This window comes from Accipiter gentilis, chromosome 16, assembly GCF_929443795.1.
Source record: "Accipiter gentilis chromosome 16, bAccGen1.1, whole genome shotgun sequence".
Classification (NCBI taxonomy): Eukaryota; Metazoa; Chordata; class Aves; order Accipitriformes; family Accipitridae; genus Astur; species Astur gentilis.
Genome location: NC_064895.1, coordinates 1,624,838 through 1,634,613, shown reverse-complemented (window position 1 = coordinate 1,634,613; position 9,776 = coordinate 1,624,838). Strand labels below are relative to the sequence as shown.

The window sequence follows — 9,776 nt, the reverse complement described above, 5'->3', positions numbered from 1 at the left end:
GGTTTGGTCCTTTTCTGGGTACAGCAGTGCACGTGTACCCTGTCCCCAAATCCCATGTCTTGGACACAATCGGTTTGGTCCTTTTCTGGAGCACCCTCTCCCAAACTGGCTCCTTGCCCCAGCAGGAACCCGGGGTTTGGTTTTGCAGTGGGACCTGCTCGGGGACAGCTTGGGGGGACAGTGATGGGGCTCAGGGACACCCTGGTGAGCCAATGCCCCCCCCTTGCTTGCTGCTGGGCACAGGGACGACCCTGCCAGTGCCTGGAAATGCGGCTGCAAGACCGGGAGGACGGCATTAGCGTTTCCAGTTGGCACCAGCTCTGCCTTTCCCTTCCCCGTTCCGTTCTGCAGCGAGTCGGCATTGCTCCTTGCCTAGATGACAACCGCCTGCTCCATTAGGGCTCCTGATAGAAACCTGGAGAAGGATGTGCTGCTTGGATAAGGGATAAGAACATTTAAAAAGGGTTGGTTTTTTTCCTTGCCCCCCCCCCCCCTTTTTTTTTTTTCCTTCCAGATGAGAAGTCATTCTCTGCAGTGGTTTTATTGACAGTAAATCCACCGGCAGCGGCAAGGCTGCACGCAGGGAGGGATGGGGTTTCAGGCCGGAGCGGATGCGCACGTGGATGTACTTGCAAGCCCTTGCCTTCCACAGCACAAGAAACCCTAGTGAAGATGTTCTGTGTCTCTGAGCCACCCTGGTTGGAAAGCATGTTTCCTGGGGGTCTCGGGGGGTTTTCAAGACCCCCAAACACCCCAGGACCCTTTCCTCCAGGAGCTGGGGAAGGAGGTGAGCGGTTGGAGGAAACTTCCTTGCCGCTGGCCCCCGGCCAGGAAGGATGCAGCTGCATCCTTGGAGTCGAGTGGAGCGTGGGGAGCACGAGCATTTCCGCGTTATTTTTCAGGGGAGCCACGTGAAGGTTGTGTTAATTCCTGCTGGGAGAGGCAGCGGGACCAGCTGAGGGCTGTGGAATGGGTGACGAGTTAACAGTTAGCCCCAGGTGATAACTGGTAACACCAAGACACCAGGCACGAAGGCTTAAAGTCGGGTAGCCAAGGGGTGGCCTGGGATGGGACCTGAGAGTGATGGGCAGTGGGGTGTGAAATGGAGGTGAGCTGCTCTGGCTGTATCCTTCCTGTGCAAAATGGGTGCTCAGTCCCGGCTCAGATCCAGTAGCTAGGGCTCCCCTCAGGCATGCCCATAGATCGAATTAGCATGAAGAAAGTAATTAAGGGAAGGTGCTGCAGTGCTGAGGCTCCCAGTGCAGGCTCCAGCAGACAGGCAGGCACTGGCATGTCTTGGGAACACCTTGGGAGCTTGGGCCAAGGGATAACTCAAGCCCCGGGGCTATTTTCTCACCTTCCGAGCAATGTTTGTCCCTGCTCCACCAAACACACCTCTGTTACCGAAACAAACTTCCATCCCGCTTCTTGGAAGAGCATCCCCAGGGCAAGGATGGGTTTGCAAGGATGGGTAAGAGATGCTTTTCCATGCATCTTTGGGGGGTCATGCCCTGCTATCGCTCCCTCCATCAAGGCAGCCCTGGCTTGCAAATTGCTTCTTTATCTGCACCCGCCACCCAGCTGCTGTACAGAAGGCAATTTAATTCATAATGGTCTATTAAGTACTGTGGGTGCTGGAGGTGCCGGGCACCTCCGCTTCCGTTCCTGGGGTGTGATGGCTCTGGGGGTGACTGGCCCTGCAATCTCTAGGATTGCATTGTGTATTTAAGGTGAGAGATTTAATTAAAAGGCCACCAGCGTGACGTGCCACAAAGCCCTTGCTGCTGGGGTCGCGGAGGCAGCGCTTTGGTGCTCAGCTGCTCATTGGGAGGACGGTGCCGTTGTTTGCCCTGCGCTGTGAACCTGGTGTTGCTCTAATCCTTCACATCGGTGGATTTTGCAAGGCTGGTGCAGTGTCCAGCCTCACAGCCCTTTCTGTCATCCCATCCAGGCCAGAAATTCTAGGGGAGAGGGGGGAAAAATTCAAGTTCCCCTCAAACCTGGGCTGAGTGACCTGTAAAATATCTTCACAGCCTCTCTCAGCTAATGGGTTGCAAATTGCTTCCATCAGCTCCGGTATTACAGATTGCTCATGTGAAATTGCTTCCAGGAGCCCATTTTGGGGCCAAATGCTTCCTAGCTTGGGGAAATAACCATCAGCATCATTAACAACAGTAAATTGTATTCAGATGAGGCACTGTGGGGCCTTACTAGGACTTTTTACATGTGCCTTCCTCACTGGTGGGGTAGCTTTGGCATTAGGGGGCTGTTGGATCTGCATGGGGCTGGGTACCGCTGGTCCCCGTAGGCCATCCCCATCGCTCCGGGCTGCTCCTCGAGGCATCATTTTGCTGCAGCTCTGAACCAAGAGCAGCTCCATTGCCTTCACATAGGTCCTGGTAGAGGTCCAGGGCTTCCTAATTCATGAGCACATCGTTAATTATCTGCTGGAAGCCAAAGCCTCAGCATCTTGGTGGTACTAACGAGGCTATTAGCAGAGCTGCTTCTTGCCATTGCTGGCTCTGGCTGGCCCAGAGCACGTTGCCATCCCGGGTAGGCGACCGGAGGCAGAGGTAAGCCTTGTGTTGCATCTTTTGGCTCCTATTTGCTCTTGCCATTTCAACCAAGCCTGGCCATTTCTGAGATCTTTCCAAAGGAAATCACTATACCTAAACGCTGAGAAACGAGAACCCAGCATGAGCAGCTTGATGATACCATGGGATTTCTAAATCAAGCGCATCCCCATCACCCAAGTGGCAGTAGACGTGAAGGGTCAAAGACAGCCCGGGCGGAGGGTCAAGCCACAGCACCCGGAGCTGCTGCTCACGGGAGTTACCAACAGGGCTATCCTGGGTAAAAATGCAACTGCTTAAAATCAGCAGTTTGCCTGCCTCCCTGCTCCGAGCTGCTGGGTCACTCGCCCCCGTGCAGAGTGTCTCTGTCTGATTTATGCCGTGTTGTGCTGTGCTCTCGCTTGCACCCGCTTGGCTCTCCCGGCGCGAGGAGCAGCCAGTCCATTAAACACTGAGTCATCCTCAGCGGCATTTAATTTTGTGAGGGGCAGCAGTTTGGATAATTAAAGGCCTCTGTGGCCAAAGCCAGCGGCTGTGGAGAGCAGGGCTGATGGGGAAGGCGAGGACACCCAGCAGCACCGATTAATCGGGTGCCGCGGCCGCGGCTGTGAGGCCCCGGCAGAGAGGTGGCTCCTCTCTCCCACCCTCCCCTCTCCCCCTTGCGTTTTTGGGGTGTTTTTTAACCTTTTCTTGCCTCAGACGAGGGCTTCCTTGGTCAGGTGAGTGCAATGACGTTCTGTGCTATTTCTGCCCGGATTAACCATGTCCTGATGGGATCTCCCATGGGCAGACATGCTATCTGGAGGCCTTGGTTTATTAAAAGGACAAATTGTTCAGGGAGCTGGTAATAAAGCCATGAAAGCTTTTACGAACCAGAGTTGAAGGCACTAATATCGCTGTGCTCCGCGTGGGTGAGAAATTAGACAAGAGTTCCTCCGTGCTGATGGTTTTTTTTTCCTCCTCCCTATTCATCTTTCTCAACAATTATCTTTTATTTTGATATCTTTCTATTTAAACCTTCAGAACCACTCTCGGGATAAAGAGGAGGCTGAATCGCTTAACAACCAGGCACCTTGAAGCACGGGTGCGGGGGACCTGAAGACACAGAGAGCGATGGGGAAGGGGGAAGGTGGTTCGGGCTCTCCCAGGGTTTTGGCAGCAGAAAACGTCCTCAAGGGCCAGGAGACAAACTCCTCGGCGCCCATCTCCTGAGGGAAGGCAGGTAACACCACCTCGCCAGCAGCCTCGGGAGGAGCCGTATCGCTGTGTCTATGTTGCACCAACATTGCACACGTGGGTCTGAATATCTGGGATTTCCTTCTCTTGCTGCTCATCGCCCTTGGATCTGGGTGCCTCTCACCTGCTTCAGAGCTGCTGTGTTTTTTTTACAGCTCCTTCGGGGCTGTTTCTACTCTTTTGCCATCCCGGAAATCTTGCAATCGATCAGCCACAGCTTTCCAGAATTGTGAATGGCAGATCGCAAACCGAAGGCGGATGGAAACCCTGCGGAAAGTCACTGAGCTGAGCGTGCGGCTTCATTAGCTCGAGCAATTAGCATGAGGCGATGCAAAACCACTGGCTACTGCTCAGCGACTGTCCTGAACACCCCGTGCTGGCAGGGGCCATGCCAGTGTTCCTGCAGATGTGTCCAGCAAAGGCAAACACCTTGCCGCAGTCCCAGACCGCGAGCAGGTACCAGCATTGGGTATGTGCACACAGAAGTGAGATGCTGGGATGTGCAATGTGCGGCACAGGGCAACAGGATCCCCCAGCTCCTCCCTGGGTCCAGATCCAGCCCATCCTCCTCTGCTGCCCTGCTCATCCGATACCGTTCCTCTGCCTGTGCTACCCTGGCTTTGCTTGCGGCTGCTTGTCCCCGTGTCCTTGTCACTGCCGTAGAGCCCGTTCAGATCGCGTTCTCTTTTATTCCCTCTGACACTGGTTGTGGTCACAACAAAACTCATCTCATTAAGGAAACGCTGAGGATAGCTGGAAGGGGAAATGGATCCCCCCATCTGGTGAGTGCCAGGTTGGGCCAGCAGCACACGCTCGCTGTGGGCCCGAGCGCCGTGGAGCTGTGATGGAGAAGGCAGCTCATGTGTCTTGGGCGTGCAAATGCACTCCAGCAGCCCCAGCGATCTCGCAGGAGCCAAAGGGTTAACACTGCCGGCGTGCAAACATCCTCCAAACAGCACCGATGGGAGCAGCGAGCCTCTCCGCTCTCTGAAAGCTGGCAAACAAATTAAAGCAATGTTGCAACTAATGCGTTTCTTTGCAGCAGAGAGGAGGAAAAGCACCGCTCAAAGGCTGAGGAGACAAAGGCAGTGCAGATGGGTGCTGGGGGACCTGCGCTGCTTTGCTTGGAGCTAAGCTGAGATTTGCTGCTACAGCTCTGTGACAGCGGCTGGAATAACCTGGGGAGGATTTATGGGAACCACATCAGGGCCAAAGGGGGAACCTGCCTGGGAAGGGCCATAGCTGGGAGTTACTCTGGTATTGCTGGTCCTTGGTGTCTGCGTCCCATTTCTCTAGGAGGAATCGCATTGTGCAGGGAGGGAATATAGCACTATATGCTCCAGCAGCCGCCTGACACGCAGCAGTCCAGCATCTCCAAAAATGAGGTCCCGCTTGGCTTCTTGCGCTCTTATTTGCCTTGAAGAGAAACTGAAAGGAGAGATGCAAATCCCCTAAAACAATATAATAAAGCCGATGGCTGTGGTGGTCCCGGCAGAGGCAGGTTTGGAGCTGGTGGGTGCCTGGGGGAGGAGGCTGATTCCAGGAGTTTGGTGTGGGGTGAAAGGGCTGGTGGAGTTGGGCAGCCTGGACCGGCAGCCGTTGTCGAAGGGTTGCTGCTGGTCCCCAACACGGCCTTATCGTTGTCCCCAGTTTACAGAAATGACACGTTTCTCTCCTTATAAACGGGACGGGGGGGGGGGGGGGGGGGGTTTGCTACCCTCCCCCAGCAGCCAAGCCCATGCAAGGAGCAGATGGAGCCCATCTTGAACGTGCAATCTCAGCAAAAGCAAAGCCAATAAGTGAGTTAATTACCAGCACGTTATGTGAGAGCTGGGGATTCCCAGGGGATCATGGAGACGAAGCAGCCCTTCGCTCGCCATCCCCAGCTGCGGGAGCCGCGCGTGCCGGAGGGGCCAGGGGACCTGGCTGGCCGCTGCAGGAGCTGAGCTGCCCTCCCTGGGGATGGCTCGCCTGCAACAACCCTCGGCGGACCGACTTGGAGCTCTGCAGATATTATTGAGGTTGTATCCATCCCTTCCCCTGCGGTTTTCCTGGCCGTGTCTCATAGGGCATATTCACGGGGTGGCTGCGAAGTGCCAAGCGGTGCCTGCTCTCCACAAGACAGCTGTGGCTCTGACTGTGGAAAATATGAATACACCTGAGGGCAGAGCATCTTTTGCCTTTGTCTCACTGCTGAGCCAAATTAGGGGAGAAAGTGTAGCAGCTCCTAAACTCCCCAGTTTAAAAGTGAATTTTAACGGGGCTTGAAAGACCACTGACGCCTTACCTGGTGCCTTTGGGGTAGCTTTGCCATGCGGCCGTTCAGTGCTTGCCCAGTGATGTGAGGGACTTTCCAGCCAAAATACCTGCCTGGAGGCAGTGTGCTCAGCTCTGGCAGCCGGAGGATGTGGATATGCTGGTTTGTCCTCCTTGGTGCTTCTGCTCTGCTCCCCATCAGCTGAGCTAATAAAGTTTGGACTTGTTAAATCCACAAATGGTTTCAAACTCGATTGCCCTGGGCTGGCTCGCAGTTCCTGTCCACCCCTCCCCTTGCATATCTGCCTGGGAGATAAGGATGGCAGTGGCTTTAATTCCTCACTTATGCATCGACTGCCAATTCTCCTGCCCGCTCACCCTTGATAAATATTGCACAAAGATTTGGCTGCCAACGTGCCGGAGATAAAGGTCCAGTCCCGCCAGATCTCCTTCCTCTGTGCCTTTTGTCTCGTTATGTGTCCAATTTGTTAAACAACCCACCTGCTGCAAAAGACAATCTTCCCGTCTCTGCTCCTGCTTCGGATTATTGCTAAACCTCTGAGCGAGCTCCCTCCTCCCTGTGCCCAGCCTTGGGTGGGAACTGAGGACTAAGAAAGGCGCTGTCATTTCCAGGCCTTGAACTGTCATTGATTAGGGGATCGATAGCGGAGCCTGCCTTGGCTTAGCACTCTCCTGGGCCTGGCAGGATCCTCTTCGCTGGTGTCGTGCGGGTGCCGAGGTGCTGTCATGTCATCCACGAGCCCGTCCCTGGGAGCAGTGCCCAAACCAGGATTTGGGGACACTCCTGTGCAGCAAACCTACAAAAGAGAGAGCACCAGAGGCTCTGGCTGGGCTTAGCCTCCCTAAAAATCCTCTTTCCGCCCCTGCATCAAGCCTGGATGAGCACAGTTTGGGGTGCCAAGAGAAGGGCTAGTGTTTGTGAGGCATCAGCAGGAGCTGTGCTGAATCTTGCCCGCTTACCCCGTCTGGGTTTGCTGGAACTGGCTCCCCCAGCTCAGAAACCCTCCCGGAGCTGAAAGCTGCTACCTGACCTTGTGAAAGCTGCACAAATGTCTTACAGAGAGCGCAACACTGATGGGAGCTGCCGAGCTGTGCAATGGAGAGCGATCGTGGCATGCACGGGGAGGATGACCAGTGCTGATGGTCTCCGTGAGACCCTGCAGACAAAGGTCCTGATGCTGCAGCAGCATGTGAGCGTTGCTCCTGACTGAGCCTCAAATTTCAGGGCTGCTGTAGGCGAGAGGACAGGCAAAGGCTATTGATTGGTGTGGGGAGGGAGAAACGGAGGAGGGAAGGTCTCAAACAACCTTATCGCTGAGTACAGATCTCGTTGGCGGCATCTGTTAAGACCTGATATCCCCCCTTTGCATCCTCTCATGCAGCATCCTGAGTGTCATCTCTCTTATGAAAAGATCAAATTAAAAAAGAGATGAGTGATACTCAGATCTGGAAGTGTTTTGAGCTCAAATACAGGCTGTATGTCCGTTATTCGTGCTGTCCTGCTGGAAGAACAGCTGTCCCGGGCAGCTTCGGATGCTATTTAGCTTACAGGTCCCTGGATTCCCCAGTTTGGGGGTGGCTTTGACAACACAGTTTGATCACTATCACTTCTAAATCCATAAGAAATGTCATCTACAGTGCAACAAATAACATTCTGATTATCTGCTGGATCCTAATGCTACTCCCTGGAGATAACAAGCTGCAATTTTCCCCCTGGGCCATACAATAATCGCCCCAATTACTCCCAAGCAGTGGTTATTAAACTCACGACACTGCTTTCATTTACAAAGAAAAAATAATTAAGCAGGTGTCTATGTTCACTGTTTGGCTGGGAGTGACCGGGGTTATTTCTGCTTTGTTCTGGGAAAGAAACTCTCAGCGGCAATGGAAAACCTCCATGGCTTTTCTGCTCCGGGTGGCACAGTTCTGTCAAGAGCAGTACAGAGAAGCTGCTGGATGATCGACCAAATAAAATGCAGTTGGTGTCTGTTAATGCTGGGGTTGGTATCCCAAAGGATGTAACCTCTATCCAACTATAACATCAGAGGGATTTAGGGAGATAGCGTGGTTAGCGAAGCTGAAATGTGACGGGCATACGAAATTACACCCTAGGCCCTTGCAGAAGTTGATGTGCTGGTTTGGTTTAGCTGGATTGGTGTCAGGTATTGCTGGGCTGTGTGCAGAACACCGGTGGCTCGTCCCAGCACAGTCTGCAGCAGTGTTGTACCCCAGCTCTGTCACCCTCCAGGTAGAGGGGACAACCTCCCCTTACCTACATCCCAGGGCAAACCTGCGAAGAGAGCTACGCTGCAGCTGAGATTTGCATGTTGCTCCTGCGTCTCTGGATGCACACACGTACTTGTTCCCCATGCACGAGTGTGCTTCTGCACACACACGCGCAGCCAACGCTCACGGGCTCACTTGGACAAGGATGCTTCCAGTTTCTGTGGAAGAGGAGCAGTGAAAGCAGAGAGAGGGATGACCGGGACAGAGGGAGGCAATGCTGGTGAATTATGCATGACACAAGGAGGAGAGCCGTTATCTGCACGGACAAAGGCCTGTGCCAGGCAGCCCAGCTCTCCGCTGTACCTGTACCTTCCTTTCGCCCGTGCTTTATCTCCGCTCCCAGCTTGTAATTCAGCCCAAATATCAGAGGAAGCTGGAAGATTAATTTTCTCTGTTTGCATGGCAAAGGAGAGGGGACTCACTCTCACTCCAGACTCCCAGCTGCTTAATCCGCCACCGAGGCCTGCCGAAGGAAAAGGCAAAAATTTATCAGCATTGGCAAGTTGCTGGAGCGGGGAGGGCCATTCGGACCTGGTGGCCGCACTCTGCCCGGGGCTGCACGCCAGCCCCCCGCAAGCAGGTTGTGGGTTCTCACAGCAGGGCTTGGCGTGCTTGATGTGTGTACAATTTTGGGGGGGGCACTAGGAAAATGGAAAACCTTCCCACCACACCGGTGTTAGGGCCCGAAGGAACGTGTGGGGCTCAGGAGAGCTGGAGTCATTCCCTGCCCTGCCACCGAGCATGACCTGTGCGTCCTTCCAGCGCGGGAGTGTTCATGGCTGCGAGTTGCTCAAATATTTAAGAGATGACAACTGTATTAATACAAAAACTAGATAAAGATCCCTTGAGTTTAAAGCAGGAAACATCAGCTCAGCTCTTATTTTCCAGCCCTCTCCCTTAGCTTACTCCCTGGCTTAAATGAAATCATAAATATCAGCCCACAAAGGTCCTTTGTCACTGCACGCAGCTCCCGGCGACAAGAGGTCATTCATTAAAAGCCAGATGAAGGCAATAGAGACTCCCATTGTTTTTTAACGAGTTCAGGATAAGGCCGTGGCTTCTCTGCTGACATAATGCACTGTTTTGCTACGAGGAGCAGAGAGGACAGACCGCATGTTGCTGCAGACAGGTTTGGCTGATCCCATCCAAGTGCTCTTTACCCCAATGCCAGCCACCGCTGGTGGAATTATCCCGAGCTCACGCAGGCGGGAGATCACAGATAAACCTGGTTCATCATTTGGACCAAGGGCACAAACCCGGCTCCTTTGGCACCCTCCTTGCAGACTGCACGGGCGATGTGCCGAGCAATATTTTGCACAGACGAGCGATGGCTGAGGCCCCACATCTCCCACCCAACGGCATGAGCGTGATGCCATCTGCCGGCCTGCGCCTTGGGCCAGGCGT

General features: G+C 54.1%; 1 long non-coding RNA gene across 1 annotated transcript; it reads right to left on the bottom strand.

The window, feature by feature from the left end:
- Positions 1–5,663: 5,663 nt before the first annotated feature.
- LOC126046489 (uncharacterized) lies at positions 5,664–6,909 on the bottom strand. The gene is made up of 3 exons (XR_007508337.1): positions 6,567–6,909; positions 6,097–6,272; positions 5,664–5,946 (listed from the first exon to the last, which is right to left on the bottom strand). It is a non-coding gene; the product is annotated as an uncharacterized LOC126046489 (long non-coding RNA).
- Between the last annotated feature and the right edge of the window lie 2,867 nt (positions 6,910–9,776).